This window comes from Rhinoderma darwinii, chromosome 3 (genome assembly GCF_050947455.1).
Source record: "Rhinoderma darwinii isolate aRhiDar2 chromosome 3, aRhiDar2.hap1, whole genome shotgun sequence".
Lineage (NCBI taxonomy): Eukaryota > Metazoa > Chordata > Amphibia > Anura > Rhinodermatidae > Rhinoderma > Rhinoderma darwinii.
Genome location: NC_134689.1, coordinates 111,646,085 through 111,665,972, shown reverse-complemented (window position 1 = coordinate 111,665,972; position 19,888 = coordinate 111,646,085). Strand labels below are relative to the sequence as shown.

The 19,888-nt window shown below is 41.3% G+C and overlaps 1 long non-coding RNA gene across 1 annotated transcript in view; it reads right to left on the bottom strand.

The window, feature by feature from the left end:
• Window positions 1-4,086: 4,086 nt before the first annotated feature.
• The window catches only part of LOC142751068 (uncharacterized), an 80,126-nt gene continuing 64,324 nt past the window's right edge, over window positions 4,087-19,888 (bottom strand). The window contains exon 3 of the long non-coding RNA XR_012882699.1: window positions 4,087-4,197. This is a non-coding gene — a long non-coding RNA (uncharacterized LOC142751068). The remainder of the gene's footprint in view (window positions 4,198-19,888) is intronic.

Genomic DNA, 19,888 nt, shown 5'->3' with positions numbered 1-19,888 from the left:
AGTCCAGTTCCTCCACAGGATTCACAGGGGTGAACCTAGCCTCTCTGCTGCCTGAGGCGAACTATAAAAAGACGCCTCCCCAAAAAAATCTATCCGAGTTTTTCTCATTACTAGCTTTACACAACAAACACGCAATATATTAATTTTTTTAAATAGGAAAACATTTGTTGTTTATTTGTTAAAGTGCTGTTTGAAGTATGGAAAAGATTTAAAGAATTCTACTTACTGTATTACTTTAGTATCATAGATCGCAGCATTAACACTGAAAATGGTTTAACACATCTTTCCAGGTGAAACTTCAAAGCCTGTTTTGAAGCGGCCAGCCTGGGCTGGTTTCTTTGCTCTACCTGCTGTATTGTAGTGGTCTGCCTGTGCTGGCTAGATGCCAGTGGTGGATTAATATGATCTTAGGCCCTGGGCTGTGCATAAACTTTTGTCAGGATAACGTCAATTTTGTAAATAACCTCTGGTGTCTTATGGTTAATAATGGAACATAAGTTCCTTTCTGAGATTTACCCTTAGTGAATCTCGTCTTTAGAGTGTAGATCCAGTACGCTTCTCGTGCAAGAATTTTGTGTTTGATGTCACCTCCTCGGATAGGAGTAGTGACACTCTCTATTGCATAATATTTGAATGTGGAGACTGATCTATTATGTTGTATTATAAAATGTTTGGCAGCATTGAAAATATTTGTAAGATTTTGATTCCTGATATAGCCGAGGTGTTCTAGGATTCTGGTTTTAAATTTTCTGCTGCTGCATCCTACGTATAGTAGATTACACATAGTGCATTTGATAATGTACACCACTGCCACACTGTTGCAATTGATATATGATTGTATTGAAAACTTATTGGTTTCATCTGAATCTCGAAATACTTTAGTGGGTTTGGCGTAGGAACAGATTTTACATGGGTTAGAACCACATCTAAAAAAGCCCTTATGTTGGAGCCACGCCACTTTAGTTTCATTAGAAGAGAACATGGAAGGGGAGAGTGAATCGCCCAATGATTGTTCTTTGCGTGGTACTATGCGACAACCATTTCTAAGAATAGTTTCCAATGGGTCATCTTCCATTAAAATAGGTATTTCAAAATAATCTGTTTAATTACGTGGAACTGATTACTGTACTGTAAGACCAAAGTCGGTTTCTGTTGTTCTTAACTAATTGGAGGTTTAGGTTTAGACAAGAGAAAATTACGGGGTTTATTTGAAACTATTGAAGTTGCTCTTTTTAAGGACCAATCAGGATATCCCCTTTTACGGAGTCTGTTACATATAAGTTTCTGTTCTGCTTTATAACTGTTGTCAGTGCTACACTTCCTCTTGGCCCTGTACATCTCCCCGACCGGGATAGATGAAATTGTCTGTTTAGAATGGCTACTTATGGCGAGAAGGATAGTATTACCTGAAATAGGTTTACGGTACGTTTTGGAGCAAATAGGTTTGCCCTCTGTACCCGTAAGTTCCAAGTCCAGGAACCGATTGGTATCTTTGTCGTGGGAATAGGTGAATCTGAGATTCAATGAATTATCATTGAGGTATTCAATGAACTGTGGAATGGCAGATACATCGCCCTCCCAGATGAATAGGAGATCGTCGATGTATCTGCCACACCAATGGATGGAGGTTCCGTACATGTTGTCCATGGAGAAAATGGTGAATTCTTCCCACCATGACATTACTAAGTTAGCCAATGATGGCGAAAATTGTGCCCCCATTAAGACTCCATTGACTTGAGATAAAATTGGCCATGATATTGGAAATAATTGTGAGACATTAGAAATGCCAAGACCTCCAGTGTGTATGTTTACAGTTCCTGACAATATGTACTATAGGTCGTTAGATGGTAACGTAAGGCTTGAAATGCTACATCATGAGGGATACTTGTGTAAAGAGAGATGACATCGCAGCTTAACCAGGAATATTTGTTTGTGTGCCAAATTTTGTCATGAAAAGAGCGTAAGACATCTCCAGTGTCACTTAAGTGGCCAGGAGTTCTCAAAACAAGAGGCTGTAATAGGGAGTCTAGCCATTCTGACAGCCTTTCTGTAAGGGATCCTATGCCTGAGACTATAGGTCTCATGGGTGGGGGATTAATGCCTTTATAGGTCTTGGGTAGGGCATGTATAATCGGTGTGATGGGGAATTCTACAAGGATGTAGTCTGATTGTTTTTTAGTTATTAATCCTTCTCTAATGCCATCGTCAATTAATTTTTTAACATTTTTTTTGAAGATGATGATTGGGTTGCATTCAAGACGTTTATATGTGTCTGCGTCTGCCAATGGATTTGAAATTTGTGTTTTATACATAACTTTGTTCATGACAATAATACTAACCCCTTGTCTGACATTTTTATAATGATGTCCTTGTTGTCTTCTAACGATTTTATGGCAGTCTTAAGTTGTATTGACAGATTATGATCACTTCCTTGTGATTTCGAAGTATTAGCCAATAGTTGTAAGTCTCTTTCGATCGCCTACTGGAATCTGTCCATTGAATCAGTTCGTGATGTAATGGGGTAGAAGTTTGGATTCTTTGTTTTAAAGTTTGCAGATAAACTGGTGTTTTGAGTAGGAACTTCCGAGTTCAGATCTTTTAGACATTTTAAAGTTCTATGCTCCTGAAATGAAAGGGGACTGAGGTCCTGGACAATCGAATTTGGATACGAATCTTCTATGTCCCCTATCTCTGTTTGAGGGTTTTGGAAATGTCTTTTCACAGTGAAGTTACGTATGAATCTATTCACATCCAACGATGTGTTGAAGGTGTCGAAGTTTCTACTTGGAGCAAAGTTCAGACCCAGGGATAACACTTTATTTTGAGCTGGTGTAAGTTCAAAGGAGGAGAGGTTAATCACATCTATATTAGGAATTAATTCCTGCGGTTCCGCAGGCGGTGACCTTGATCTGGGTCTATATGAGTTGTGCTTCCTGCCACCTCTCCTCCCCCGTTTTTTCATGTTATAACTGGTGTCAGATTTGTAACTTTGGAAATGTTTGGATCTAGGGTTGTCGCTGTCTGATCCATCGTTTCCTCCATCCATCGAGTCCGGTTCAGAAGAGCTAAAGCTGACCCTGTTCAGATTGCCCCCCTGCGTCCTTTGGTACTTGCGATTTTTTAGGATAGGTTTAATCCTATTGCGTGATCTATCTCTCTTATTCCAGTCATAGACTTCATGGTTAGTATAGTCTCGTAAGTCTCTCTGGAACTTGCTTTTTTTAGTTTCAGCAATGGATTTGTTGAGCTTGTCCAAATACTGGGAGGTACGTAGTTCCATTTTTGAAAAATCTGGTGAGCTGGAGGAGGAGTTTAGTTTAGTCTTTAGCTGGGAAATATCCACTTCTAACTCCAACAATTTATTTTCTTCTTGTTTGGTTATAAGGTCCATTAGTTTCAATGAACAATCCGATAGTATAGAATTCCATTCAGTGTTGAATTCTTGCGAGTAGTTAAATGTGGATTTTTTTCTGAGTCGTAAACCCCTGGGGATTACTTGTTTTGCAATATAATTGCGGAGTGTTGTTAAATCCCACCATATACGTGCCTCATGTGCTGATAATTTCTCCAATTCGTGAAACAGTTCTTTAAGTGTACAATCACTGTCATCCGTATTTGCAATTTTCCCAATGCGACCACTGATTGTAATTATAGCTTTAGTCCAGTTCAAAGAAGTAAATTTGATTAAAAACAAAAACCAAAACGAAATTCCACAGCCACGTGTTGCATAAATAAATTAATTTATATTGGTTATGCGTATTCCATAAAATCCTTGTTCACCTGGTGTTTATATAAATAGGGTCACTAACACTGACCTTCTTGGCAAATTATATGAGAGCACGGATGGATTTAGACCGTATAGAAGAAGAAATTTATGGAGGAATCTTCCAGCTCACCATTTAGCAGGTTTCAACCACAGACAGGGCAAGGATCGCTGCGATGGGACACGGCGATGAAGCAAGAAAGAAAGAGAAAAGATGATCCTGAGCATTAAAGTTTAAAATGAAACGTGAGTTTCAATTTTATTCCAAATATAAAAACAGGGAATCGCTTCCAGGTACAAGGAAATATATCAAGAATGTTGCCTATGCGTTTTAGACATATACTACGTCCTTCCTCATGGCTTGTCAATAGAGGAATACTACTGCCTCGAGGCTTATATCCGGTAATCACAGGTGAAGTGGATTGCGGTTTGTGCTGAAACGCAAACAGAAATATAACAGATAACATCCATAGACAGGGACCCTAAACATACATACATAGTGATGAACTTTGTGATAGATCTACCTCTCTCAGATCTACCTCTCTCTCTCTTCTGCTTCATGTCTTGCCAGTCTCTTTACACAGCATTTATTTTGTTTGCATAGCTTGCCACGTCATAATGTATCGGAACGCAGTGTACAGTTCACCTCAAGATTTTGGAGAGCTCTGTGTGGTCTACTGAAGGTCAAGCTAGACTTTAAAAAAATCTTCAAAAAAATCTACTTTAATTGGTTCCCGACCACTGGCTGTGTATTTACAGCCAGCGGTCATGGTCCTTAAAACCCGTGCTATAGACTATTTATGGCGCGGGTTTTAGCTTGCCCCCTGTAGATAGTGCCACATACAGCCCATTATAAATAGCACCATACACACCCCTGTAGGTAGTGCCACACAGCCCCACCTGTAGATAATGCCACACTCCCCTCCTTGTAGATAGTGCCACACCCACCCTTTGTAGATAGTGCCACACCCACCCTCCTCTAAATAGCGCTACACCCCCCTCCCTGTACACAGCACCATTGGGGCTTCCTAGGGGAGCCCCTGACGTCTCTGTCCATATACGGATAGTGGCATCAGTGGCTACTCCAGGAGCGGAATCCCGAGGAAGAGCGTCGGCAATGGTTTGACGGGGGATTCCATCATACCTCCCAACTTTCAAGTATCACAAAGAGGGAAAACGAATGCGGTGCACGTAGCAACATCGTATAATGCCCTCTAGATGCCCCCACGCAGTATAATACCCCCATAGCTGCCACCACACAGTATAATGCCCCCATAGCTGTCACCATACAGCATAATGCCCCCATAGATGCACCCATACAGTATAAAGTCCCCACAGATGCCCCATACAGTATAATGCCCACACAGATGCCCCCATGCAGTATAATATATGCAAAGACTCCTGTGCAGTTTCACACTGTGCTGAGGTATATGGTTTGTTTTTGGCTTTATTTATTATTTTTTGGTGGGGTTTACATCTGTTCTTGGGTGGCATAAACCTGTATACTAGTGGAGAATTTGTACATTTTGTGTCCATTTAGGGTATGTACACATGGATAATATTCTGCAGCAAATGCAACTCAGAATTCGCAGGGAAATATGCCAGAAAATCTGCACCAAATCGTGCTGTGCAAACCAGCTAAGATTAAAAAAGAAAAAGACTATACTCGCCTCCCTGGTCCTCTGGATGGTCTCTGTACAGCTGTCATCCTGTGATTGGCTGCTGTACAGAGACCATCCGGGAACCAGGGATGTGTTGCCACAAGAGCGCCACGGGAGGTGAGTATAGTCTTTTTCTTTTAAACTATGAAAAAATACTGGGTTATTTTTTGGGGACTTGGCATTTGTTGCAGATTTAGATAGATAGACATGAGATAGATAGATAGATAGATAGATATGAGATAGATAGATAGATATGAGATAGATAGATAGATAGATAGATAGATAGATAGATAGATAGATAGATAGATAGATAGTGACATACACAGATAGACAGACAGACAATACACACACATATACACTTACCTTTTGTAGGTAGCTGGACTTTTCACATACAGTCTGGTCAAGAACTTGGAGCCTCTTAATAGGTGAGCAGTGATGGTTGCCTGGAGTTCAGTAGTCAGGAGGAGGAGGGGAAGAGAGCCTGCATATACAGTGCTGCCCCTAGTGGAGGTCAGGAAGAGTGCACACCAGGCTCTGTTAGCTTCTAGCTGTTATCACTTCTTAGCTCCGATATGACAGGAGGGGAGCCTGATGTAAACTTCCCTGATCTGCTTTCTGCCTGTACTGTACTGTACTCTCTGCAGACTTCCTCCCCCTCCCCCCTGCTTGTCCCCGACTGCTGACAGCTAATGATATAACAGCTGGAGCAGAGAAGGGACATGCAGGGTGGAGAAACAAGTCCTACGTGATGAACACTGATCCAATGTTTACAGCGTCTGTGTGGTGGCCTCTCGTTTGCTGCTCAACCTGACACATGGTATGTGCGGCCCTGTGCGCCCGGCCCGGCTCCCCCACAACCTTCTCTCTTAGTTGCACCCGGGGCACATGCCCCGCCTGCCCCCCCTAGCTACACCCCTGGTCACAGTGCTCCTGAGGAAATTCCATTCTGGAGCTAAGCCCAAGAAGAGGGGAGTGCTGTAATGCCAGCTACAGGTCCCGCTCCTGCCGACGGTCCTCGTCACTGGGTCTCGTACATTCTCCGACAGCATGTCCCTCCTCCAGGCGGCCGGCGTCTGCTTATGTCCCCCACAAGCAGCAGCACTGTTCTTAGTGCGCCCGCACTCCGGCCGCCTCTTAAAGGGCCAGTGCGCAAAATTCCGAAGTGACTCACCAATCCCTGTTGCCCCCCCAGGACTATTTAAAGTACCTTCACTTATCCACCAGGTGCCTGAGCAATATTGGAACAATCTAGTGTTATCCAGCGATGGTTCCTGTAAGCACCTGTGTCCCATTTGCTAATGCTGTATTCTGGGGTCCGTTACTAGCCTGTATCCAGTATGTTATTGCTGTCAGTTATCAGCTTATATCCAGTTATCCGTTACCAGCATGTATCATGTATCCAGTCTGAAACTAAAAGAGAAAAAAAAAAAAAAAGGAAGTCCCAGATGGAATGAAACGCGTTTGCCAATCAGCTTATTTGTTTTGTTTTGACACGGATTTGAGTGACATCATCACACCATGCGTCTGACCTGGACCAGCCATTGCCGCCTGAAACTGCTTTTGGTTACACAGACCAGGACCAGCCATTGCTGCCCTGAAATGCCTTTGGCCACACAGACCTGGACCAGCCATTGCTGCCTGAAACAGCTTTACGACAACACAGACCTGGACACAGTATTTTCCTCCTAAAAAAGAAACCTCTACAACGTTCTTGAATACATGACTGGAGATAATTCCGCCTACATATTTCAGCACTTACTGTTGCCAGCCTGTATGCTCCATGGTGACATTTTGCACTTTGAACCAGGTCTAATGAAAAGAAATGGGTCAAAGACCCTCTCACTACGTGCTTGCAAAAGAAAAATGGGGCATCATAAAGATGTCTACAAATAGATGAGTATATTTCATTCAGGATTAATGTGCATACTCTGCATCTGAACATGGAGAAGTTAAAGGGGTTATCCAGGGACCAAAAATTGCATTGCAATAATATATTTACATGAAACTAAGTAACTTACTAATGTACTTTAATTTAAATTTCTGTACTAAATAAATGGTGCAGTTCAAACATTGTGAATAGTTCCCGGAAGTTCTGGAGCTTTTCTAATAATGATGACGCTCCGACATGGCCCCACGTGACTGAGGGCTTGCTTCTTGTGCTGTTCGTGAACTTGGTCTCAAGGGGCTGTCACATTGCCTATTGCTTGAGTCCCGAGCAGAGCATCAGCTAGCGCTTTGCTTGGGACTCCAGCACCGCTCCCGACGTCCATATTTGGTAAATTCAGGGGTTTCCTATTGCTCGAGTTCCCGAGCAGAGCATCAGCTGATGCTCTGCCTGGGGACTACCTCACTTCTGCCAACGTCACTGTCACTGTCCATACATGGACAGTGACGTCGGTAGCAGTACTGGAGTCCCCGAGCAAAGCATCAGCTGATGCTCTGAATGGGGACTCCAGCACTTCTGCCCACGTCACTGTAACTGTCCATATATGGACAGTGACATCGGGAGCATGTCTGGAGTCCCGGGGCAGAGCATCAGCTGATGCTCTGCTCAGGGACTCCAGTACTGATGCCGACAGTGACAGTGACGTTGGCAGAAGTGCTGTAGTCCGAAGTCAGAGCATCACTTGATGCTCTGCTCGGGAACTCCAGCGATAGGAAACCCCTGAATTGACCAAATATGCATGTCGCGAGCAGTGATAGAGTCGCGAGCAAAGCACTAGCTGATGCTCTTCTCGGGACTCAAGCAATAGGCAATGTCACAGCCCCTTGCGGTCATGTTCACGAACAGCACATGAAGCCCTCAGTCACCTGGGGCAGTGTCGGAGCTTCATCATTCTTAGAAAAGCTCCAAGACTTCCGGGAACAATTCACGAGGTTTGAACTGCACCATTTAGTACAGAATTTTCAATTAAAGTACATTAGTAAGTTACTTCGTTTCACATAAATATATTATTGCAATGCAATTTTTGGTCACCGGATAACCCCTTTAAGTAAAGGGACATTTTTTGATCCTCATTGTCCTCACTGCAACTGCAATAGTTTCTAATCTATATTTTTGCTCTTGAACTTCCATCATTGAGGCTCTATACTATAATGCCGTATATGTTAGATTCCTGGATTTATTAGTGTGTATAATTAGGGTCCTATAATATAATGCTGCTTACATTGAAGGATGTTATCTCTTTCTTCTTATCATTATAGTTATTTGTGGTTCTAGCAATTTTGTGATAGCCTGACCAGGTGATTTAGGTGGTCTTTTTTAATGCACTGTTTTTGTGTGACTGATTTATGGTATTAACCCTTTCATTACCAAGGGTCATTTATGCCCTTGTGTCCTGGCCAAACTTTCCATTTCTGATATGCACTTCTTTAAACAATAATATCTTTGCAACCGCTTTGAATATTACAACTATTTTTACTTTGTTTTTTTTTTACAAGAATTATGAGGTTTTCATTTTCTAGATTAGTTTAATTAATTCTATGTTTTAAATTTCTATTATGAGCAGACAAATCACGAAAAATGTGAAAAAAAAACTTTTTGGTAATTTTTATATATATTTATCTATATTATATGTATATAGATATATACATATATTTACACTGTATAGCTTTGTAACAATTAGTCTTCTCTCTCCGTCGGCCTGGATCATTGTGAGGTGAGAGTGAAGAGGGCTATAAGGCTATATTCAGACGACATGAAAAAAAGGGCAGTTAACAACGGATCAGCTATCAGATTTTCATGGCTGTTTTGCATCAATGTGTCTCATTGCCCACTGTAGATAGTGCCAGTGCCCACTGTGCATAGTGCCACAGTGCCCACATAGTGCCACAATTCTCACTGTAGATAGTGCCCACATAGTGCCAAACACTGTGCCCATGTAGATAGAGCCACAGTGTACCCTGTAGGTAGTGCCCATATAATGCCACAGTGCCCAAGTAGATAGTGCCATACCACCTGTATATAGCACACTCCTGTAGATAACAACACACCCCCTGTAGATAGTGCCACCCCATGTAGATGGTGCCACCCCCTGTAGATTGCACCATTCCCCCTGTAGATAGCAACATCCTCCCTATAGATAGAGCCACCCCCTGCAGATAGCACCACCCCCTGTAGATTTCACCATCCCCCTGCAGATAATGCCACCCCCTGCAGATAGTGCCACTCCCCTGCAGATAGCACCACTCTCCCTGCAGATAGCACCAGCACGTCCCTCCGTAAATGGCACCTCCTTCCTGTAGTTAGCACCATTGTAGCTCCCTGTAGGAGCGGAGTCCCTCTGGCTGGGGATTTCGTTCCTAGAGGGAGCCCCTGATGTCTCTGTCCATATATGGACAGTGAAGTCAGGGGCTAACTTTAGAAGCAGAATCCCCTGCCAGAGCGTCGGCAGTGCTCTGGCTGGGAATTCCGCTCCAGGAGTAGCCCCAGAAATCACTGTCCATATATGGATAGTGACACAGGGGCTTCTCTAGTATAGACAATGACATCAGGGGCTCTTTCTAGAAGCGGAATCCCCGGCCAGAGCGATCTGACACCGGGGATTCCGCTCCTAGAGGGAGTTTGGGGGGGGGGGGGTGATATCTACAATGGGTGGGGGGGGGGGGGTGCGATGCTATCTGCAGCAGGGAGGTTGCTATGCAGGGGGGTGGCACTGTCTACAGCGGGGATGGAGAGACGTTGGGAGCTCTCTCTATGAGGGGAATGCCCGGCCAGAGCGCTGGCCGTTGATTCCGCTCCCAGAGGGAGCTTAGGTGGCGCTATCTACAGAGGGTTTTGCGCTATTTACAGGCGATTGTGTGTGGTGCTATCTACATTGGGGGGTTTAACTGGGGCTCTCAAAGCCCCGGCAGACATGAGAGTACAGCACTGCTCACACTGAAGCAGCACTGCACTTATTAAACCCTGTTCCATGCTGCCAACGTTTATATACGTGACAACTGCACAGGGGATCGGCAGATGGAACGTTTATAGCCGTATGGCAGTCATGAAGAAGTAAAACCAGGGAAATGGTATCTATACAATTTTTGTATTAACATAAATATATATAATACATGTAACTTATTTTTGCATCTCAGTGTCCTGGAATATTTTTTTATTTTTTTTTGTTTTGTTTCATACCTTACCTTGGATGTAATAATTATTACATTTTTAAATTTACTGAGATATTTAATTGAATAGTCTTTTGATTATTCTATATATCCAGTCTGCTATTGCTATCAGTTATCAGCCTGTATCCGGTTGTCCGCTACCAGCCTGTATCCAGTCCGCCATTGCTATCTGTGGTCAGCCTGAACGAGCCTGTATCCAGTCCGCTGTTGCTATCAGTGATCTGCCAGTGTCCAGCTACCCGCTTCCTGCTTGTGTTCAGCCACCCGCTACCTTCCTGTGTCCATCTACCCGCTGCCTGCCTATGTCCAGCTAACTGCCTGTGTCCAGCTACCCATTACCTGCATGTGTCCAACTATCCGCTATACACCTGTGACAAGTGATCAGCTGTCAGATTCCATCCTTCCAAATATTTTTGAATAAAAACCCAATTTAAATAATATGTCATTTGCTTATGAAACAGTCCTTTTAAAAAGGAACGCAATATAAGGGAATCTTTAGTTATAGGTGATAAATATGTTTTTTTCAGAAGCCAACCCCTTTAAAACAAAAATGGCCCCCGTTTATTAAAAGTAGTTTAATTTAAGCCACTCTCTAAGGCTTCGTTCGCATCTGCGTTTGGACTCCGTTAATGGGTTCCGTCAGACCTTTCCGTCAGGGAAACCCATAAACGAAATCAAAACTGAAACAAACGGAAACCACAAGTATCTGTTTGCATCACCGTTGATTTGAATGGTGACGGATCCAGTGCAAATGGTTTCCGTTTGTCACCATTGTTTAAGGGTTCCGTCATTTTGAAGGAATCAATACCGTAGTTGACTGCGCTATTTATTCAGTCAAAACTACGGAACCCTTAAACAACAGTGACAAACGGAAACCATTTGCATCGGATCCGGCACCACTGAAATCAACGGTGATGCAAACGGAAAACTGTGGTTTCCGTTTGTTTCAGTTTGGATTCCATTCATGGGCTCCCCTGACGGAAAGGTCAGACGGAACCCATGAACGGAGCAGATATGAATGAAGCCTAGGTTATAGCTAGACTGTTTTATTGACATTCTATATGTTGCAACAAATTCATGACTGCATTTGCCACTTTGATAAATCTGACACAAAGATACACCACTGTTATTTATTTTCTCACTGGCAAATATTACTCTCTTTCTACGCCAGGGTCTGTGTGGAGTAGAGACGCAACGTTTGTTGCAAATACATTGATAAATGTGGACCACTTTGCTTTCGCAGTGTGCATCACACTACGGCCATGTTCACACAGGGCGGATACGCTGTGTAAAAGTACACAGTGTAATTGTCCTGGAACCTGCAGGGAATACCAAGTTGTGGAGAAGATTTTTTGGCGGAAATTCCGCTGCGGCAAATAGTGTCTGAATTATTTTTTTATACTTACCGCAGTATCTGTTGTCACAGCCACGGTCTCTTCTGTTCCGGTCTTGGGTTGACGCTGCAGCTCATGTGACTGCTGCAACCTGTGATTGGCTGCAGCAGTTAAATAGGATGAAGCGTCATCCCAGTAGGCCGGCCTGAAAGGAGAACAGAAGAAAGCGTCGCTATGTCAATGAACAGGCTGTAAGTATATACTTTTTTATTCACAAAAAAAACAGGTTTTTTTTTCTGAGTTGTGATTTTTGCAGAAAAATCGCAATTTTACCTTCGCAAACATAGCAACATTTGCTATTTGTTGCGGTTAAAGCCCACAACAGGAGAGCAGCGATTCCAAAGCATAAATTGACATGCTACGGATTTAAAAAAATGCACCGCAAGTCAAATTATGAATGTCTTTTGGGCATATTTTTTACGCAGCGTGTGGATGAGATTTGTTAATATCTCACCCACTCTGCTGCTACTGTAATACGCTGCAGATTTTCCGCAATTAAATCCATATACATATCCATATACAGAGCAATTTATTAAGACTGGCATTTTATTCGGCAGTCTTAATACGAAACAAGCTGGAGTAAGATGCGTCAAATTTTTTAAGAGGCGCCTGCCTCTTAATAAATTTGACACATCTTCGGCTGTCCATGCGACATTGAGTGTAGTCGACGCCAGCCAGTATCTGGTTTAGATTTCCTTTCCGATATAATTTCCATCAGTTTCTGGCGTAAATGATAGTAAACGCGTTGGGCTGCCAGTGACTCTGACACATTTCTCAAAAGCTCCACACACTTTTTAGTAAAAGGCAAATAAATTGGAAAAGGCTCAAAAGTCGCAATATTTGCAACTTTTTATCCATTTGCGATGTTTCTACATGAGAAAACTGGTGTAGAAAGTTGATTAACCCCTTAATGACCGGGCCTGTTTGGACCTTAATGACCAAGCCAGATTTGTCAAATCTGGTATGTCTGACTTTATCAGAGAATAACTCTGTGAAAGTTTTGAATATCCAAGTAATTCTGACATTGTTTTTTGGTCACATGTTGTACTTTATTTTAGTGGTAAAAGTAGACTGATACAATTTGTGGAAATTAATTAAAAAATAGAAAAATGGAAGAAATTTTGTAAAAATTAAAATTTTCCCCTATTTTTAACTGCAATATGTCACATATGTACACACATACTGTACAATTTTTTTTAATTAAATATATATTTACATCTCTTTACTCTATTTTGGCAGCACTTTTGAAAAAATAAAACAAATTTTCAGCAATTTAGAAAACTTACAAATTGAATAATAATTTTATAAATTTTGAAGTACATTTTGTTTTCCTGCACCAAGCCAGGTTTTCAGAGGCTCATAGGTCTCAGAATGATGGAAACCCCCACAAATGACCCCATTTAGAAAACTAGACCCCTTAAGGTATTTATCTAGGGGTATAGTAAGTATTTTGACCCCACAGTTTTTTGCTATATTTAATACATAGCAGGTGAAAAATAAATAAATTCACTTTTTTCATAAAAGTATCAGTTTTAAGACCGATTTCTTTGTAAAGCGAACATGAAAATGAAGAAACACACCACCAAATCTATCACCCTGTTTCTCCTGTTTTCAAAAATACCCACATTGTGGCCCTAATACATTGTTTGGACACACGGCAGGGCCCCAAAGGAAGGGAGCACCCAGAGGCTTTCAGGACTCATATTTTGCTTGAAAATGGTTTTGGCCCCACTGTACATTTGGAGAGGCTTTGAGCTGCCAGAACGATAGAAACTCCCCATAAATGACCCCATTTAGAAAACTAGAACCCTTAAGGTATTTATTTAGGGATATAGGAAGTATTTTTACCCCACAGTTTTTTTGCTAAATTTAATACATAGCAGGTGAAAAAAAAAATAATTTCACTTTTTTCATTAAAGTATCAGTTTGAAGACCGATTTCTTTGTAAAGCACACATGAAAAGGAAGAAACACACCACCAAATGTATCACCCTGTTTCTCCTGTTTTCAAAAATACCCACATTGTGGCTCTAATGCGTTGCCTGGACACATGGCAGGGCCCAAAAGGAAGGGAGCACCCGGAGGCTTTCAGGACTCATATTTTGATTGAAAATGTTTTACTGTACATTTGGAGAAGCTTTGAGCTGCCAGAACGATAGAAACTCCCCATAAACAACCATCTTTAGAAAACTAGACCCCTTAAGGTATTTATCCAGGGGTATAGTTAGCATTTTTACCACACAGGTTTTTCACTAAATATATTGGAATTAGTCTGTAAAAATTAAAATCTACTTTTTTTCGGAAACAACATAGAAATTTTTAATATTTACAAGGAATAACGAAGAAAATGCACTCCAACATTTGTAAAGCAATGTCTCCCGGTAACAACAATACCCCATATGTGGTAATAAACTGCTATTTGGACCCACAGCAGGGCTCAGAAGGGAAGGAGCGCCATTTGGATTTTGGATTTCTGATTTTGCTGGAATGGTTTTCGGTGCAATGTCGCATTTGCAAACGCCCTAGAGGGACTAAAACAGTGGAAACACCCCAAAAGTTAGCACATTTTGGAAACTACACCTCTCAAGGAATTTATCTAGGGGTATAGTTAGCATTTTGACCACACAGGTTTTTCGCTAAATATATTGGAATTAGTCTGTAAAAATTAAAATCTACTTTTTTTCTGAAACAACATAGAAATTTTTAATATTTACAAGGAATAACGAAGAAAATGCACCCCAACATTTGTAAAGCAATGTCTCCCGATTACAACAATACCCATATGTGGTAATAAACTGCTGTTTGGACCCACAGCAGGGCTCAGAAGGGAAGGAGCGCCATTTGGACTTTGGATTTCTGATTTTGCTGGAATGGTTTTCAGTGCAATGTCACATTTGCAATGCACTGGAGGGACCAAAACAGTGGAAACCCACCAAAAGTGACCCCATTTTGGAAAAACCTTCAAGGAATGTTTCTAGGAGTATAGTGAGCATTTAGACCCCACGGGTCTTTTGCAGAGTTTATTAGAATTAGGGCGCGAAAATTAATATCAAACCTTTTTCCACTAAAATGTTGAATTTTCTCATTTTTTATAAAGCAATTTCTCCCAAGTACGGAAATACCCCACATGTGGTCATACGTTTTTTTCATTAGAAATGAATTAACCCTTTCAGGACTGATCCATTTTTTGCTTTCTTATTTTAGATTTTCACTCCCTGCCTTCCAAGAGTCATAACTTTTTTATTTTTCCATCAATAGAGTGGTGTGAGGGCTTATTTCTTGTGGGAGGAGCTGTCGTTTTTATTGGTACCATTTTTTTGGTACATAAAAAGTGATTAAAAAGTTGTATTAAATTTTTTTTAGAGCTAAGGTGACAAAAAAAATAATTGATTTTGGCGGTTTCAATTATTAAATTTTTTTAAGGTGTTCACAGTGAGAATTAAATAATGGTATATTGTAATAGTTCGGACTTTTACGGACGTAGCGATACCAATTTTGTTCATTTTTTTTACATTACTTTAGAAGAAAAATGAACTCCATACATCAACCCCCGCACCATGATGGGCAATTAAGTCATAGTGCGCAAAGGGGTTAATGCACAGCGGATGGTGCAGAGTGAAAATTGCAATTTTCCACTGATATGCCATTTTAGTGCATAATATGTTGTGCCCAGTTTGTGCCACATAAGACAAATACCTCATTAAAAGTTAAGGGGGTTCTGCCGGGTATGGCGATGCCATATATGTGGGCGCAAACTGCTGCTTGGGCACGCTGCAGGGCTCAGAAGATTTTGCTTGGTAGTAGTTTTGTTTGGGGTTTCGCTGATATTTCAGTTTATACTGTGGGGGCATATGTAATCTGTGCGGGGTACATCAGGGCATAATAAGAGGGTACAATAATGGGGTAAATAAATAATATTTCATAGATAAGTGGCTGGTGACGCACTGATAAATGGTGCTCGATCTTATCTGCTTTTGGACACTCTGCACATTTTGCATCGCCATATTCTGAAAGCCAGAACTTTTTTATTTTTTCTCCACCGGAGCTGTGTGAGGGCTTATTTGTTGCAGGACAATCTGTAGTTTTCATTGGTACCATTTTGGGGTACATGCGATTTTTTGATCACTTTTTATTTTTTTCCAATCCTGACCAAAAACCAGGAATTCTGCCAACGTTTTTTAGTTTTTTTTTTGCGGCATTCACCGTAGGCTATAAATTTAATTTTTACTTTATTCTGCGAGTCGTTACGATTATGGCGATACCATATGTATATAGGTTTTTTTTCCATTTTTTAGCGTTTGCACAATAAAATCACTTATTTATAAAAAAATTAATTTCTGTGTCACCATATTTTGAGAGCCATAATTTTTTTATTTTTTAGTCAAAAAAGCTGTGTAAGGGCTTGTTTTTTGCGGGACGGATACGTTTTTATTGGTACTATTTTTGGGTACATGCGACTTTTTGATCACTTTTTATTCTTTATTTTGGGAGGGGCGGTGACCAAAAAAATTGCGATTCTGTCGTAGTTTTTTATTGATTATTTTTGGGGTGTTCATCGTGCGGGAAAAATAACATTATAGTTTTATAGTTGGGGTCGTTACGAACACGGTGATACCAAATATTTGTACTTTTTTAACGTGTTCATTTTTCTTCTATAATAAAAGTCTTATTATAGGAAAAAAAAGCATTTTGTGTTTATAGAACTCATAACTCATTTTTACACTTTTTAAAAAAAAAATATATTTATTACTTATTTTTACTTTTTTTACTTGTCCCACTAGGGGACTACGAGACTTGCAGCTTTGATCGCTGCTAGAGTACATTACACTAGTGTAATGTACTCTAACTGTCATTGTGACGTAACTGTCACTCTGACAGGAAGCCGAGGAGGACCGGCCGGAGGCTGCTCCTCCGAGGCTTCCGTACATGGCAACCCGGAGGCTATTGTCTAGCCTTCGATTGCCACAACAAGCATCGGCAGCCCCCACAATCACGTAGTGGGGGCTGCTGATGTGCTCCAAACCACTTAAATGTGGTGATGGCATTCCGTCGCCGCACTTAAGGGGTTAATTGCCAAAATCAGCGGCAATGGTCGGCTGACCGGCAAGACTGATGTGTCAGAGGTCTTAGGGCAGCTGTCAGCGCGGGCTTGTCACTCTGTGTTTACACAGAGTGACAGTTTGAAACACTGACGAAAATGAACCTCATGGTGCGCGATCTAGCAGCCGACCATGACGTTCATTTTCGTCATCGGTCGGGAAAGGGTTAACCAGCGCGGTGAACGTCGTAAAAAATAAAATAAAAAACAATGCAAAAATTGCTGTTTTCTTTGAATCCTGCCTTAAAAAAAATTTGATAAAATGTGATCAAAACGTCGCATCTACTCCAAAATGGTACCAATAAAAACGACAAGTCGTCCCACAAAACAAAGCCCTCATACAGCTGCATTGGCGGAAAAATAAAAAAGTTATGGCTCTTCAAATATGGAGACACAAAAACAAATAAATTTGAAAAAAAAGGGTTATTACTATGTATAAGTAGTAAAACATACAAAATCTATACAAATGTGGTATTGTTGCAATCGTAACAACCCGCTGAATAAAGTTATTGTGTTATTTATATCACACGTAATCGGCGTAAATTTAGGGAGCAAAAAAGTGTGGCAAAATTTCTGATTTTTTTCTTTTCCCCCCAAAAAAAAGTTTATAAAAGCTAATCAATAAATTGTATGTACCCCAAAATGATGCTATTGAAAAATACAACTTGTCCCGCAAACAACAAGACCTTATACAGCTATGTCGACGCAAAAATAAAAAGGTTATAGCTCTTGGAATGCGACGATGGAAAAACTTAAAAAATAGCTTGGTCATTAAGGTCTAAAATAGGCTGGTCATTAAGGGGTTAATTTCCTCCATCGCGCTTATTTATTATAAACAACAGTTTCTGGTGACGCTCATATGAAATATTCTAATATAATTCCCATTAAAATTATACATTTTTGTTATAAGTCATTATACACGTGACTAAGCAAATCTTTAATACCACAAATATAAAAGATAAAATATTGCTTTGATATTAAAAGATTGCTCTGAAAATCCATTTTTGCCTAGACTTACCAGCAATCTTTATTTGATCTTAAGGCTGACACATAAAAATGAAATCATCTATTTTTATAGACAATGAAGTGCCAAATGCCAGATCAGATAAATGTGGGTTGTTTTTTTTTTTTTAAAACCACCTCTATTTCAGTTAAAGTAACATTGATCTATTTTGCAGATAAATAACTATGTCACGGCAAAGTGGACAATAAGTAAACATGTGTCATTAATATTTTTGTACCTTAACCCCTTCCCAACCACCCACTGTATTTTGACGGAAGGTGGTGCAGGTCCAATATCTATATCAAAGTTTTTTTTTGAGTCGCTGTAGTAAAGGATTATTAGCGGGAGCTGTTACTTACAGCTCTTGTTCTTAGAGAAGCCTGGTGCATACAGCTGGGATCAGATGAATTATCAAAGGGGACTCCCCTCTGCGATTGCGTCGTTAGAAAGACAATCGATCAGAGACTGGAGGAACCCTCTGCAGTCAGAACAGGGGACCTAGAAAGGACCCCAGGACTTTCTGTTCTGTAAGCCTGCTGTTAGGGCACACTATCAGGTGCACTAACATCATAGTTGCTAACATTTGAAAATGTTAACAGGGACACTTAGAGCAGGTTCAGACGTGGCGGAATTGCTGTGGAATTCCACTGCGGACAGTCCGCAGTGGAATTCTCCAGCGGCCGTTTTTTACATTTGTTTCAATACATTTTTAGGCAAGTTAGTTCAGACGTTGCGGAAAACTCCGCTGCGGACCATAGGCTGTGGTGCAGAATTTTCAGTCCGCAGCATGCACTGTCTGTTGCAGAGAAGAAACGGAATTTCACTGCGTATTTCAGACTGTGGCAAGTCCGCTGTGTTTTCTGCAACGTCTGAATTACCTGTCAAATTTGCAAATATTGGTGCAGATTCGTTGTGTAATTGCCTCAAATCTGCACCAACATCTGCAGCGGAAAAACTCTGCCACGTCTGAACATGCACTTAGAGTATGGCTTCTTTGGTGGGTGTATCTTATGGGTCCGTGGCATTTCTGGTGGGTGTGGCTAATGGTGCGTGGATTTCCACCCAGAATTTCTGCATACAAATAAACAAACAAAAATTTCTGCACTAGTTTGGCTGACTACTATGGTGGCCAGTATCTCTCTCTGGTAATTCTGTTGTTTACTGGCAGGTGATGTCTCACTTTATCACTAGGGCTAGTGATATGTGTTGACCACTACTGGTAATGTAAAAACCAGCATAGATAGTGCCACACACAGTGCCCCTTGTAGATGGTGCTCCACCTGTAGTTAGTACCACAGTGCCCTCTGTAGATAGTGCCACTGCCCTGTAAATAGAGCCACACAGCCCCCTGTAGATAGAGCCACACAGCCCACCTGTAGATGGAGCCACAGAGCCACCCCGTAGATAGTGCCACACAGTCCTCTGTAGATAATAATACAGTGTCCTCTGTAGATAATGCCACACACCCCCTGTTAATCTTCCCACACACTGCTTCCTGTATATAATGCAACAGTGCTGTCTATAGATAGTGCCACAGTGCCATCTGTAGATAGTGCCACACACCCCTCTGTGGATAGTGCCACACACCCCCATTTTAGATAGCGTCATAATGCCCTCTGTAGATAATGCCTCATAATGCCCTCTGTAGATAATGCCTCACACCCCCTTTCAGATAGTGTCATAGTGCCCTCTGTAGATAATGTCACGGTGCCCTCTGTAGACAGTGCCACACCCCCCGTAGATATTGCGAAACACTGCTTCCTGTACATAATGTCACAGTGCCCTCTGTAGATAGTGCCACACACACTCATTTTAGATAGTGCCATAATGCCCTCTGTACATAGTGCCACACACCCGC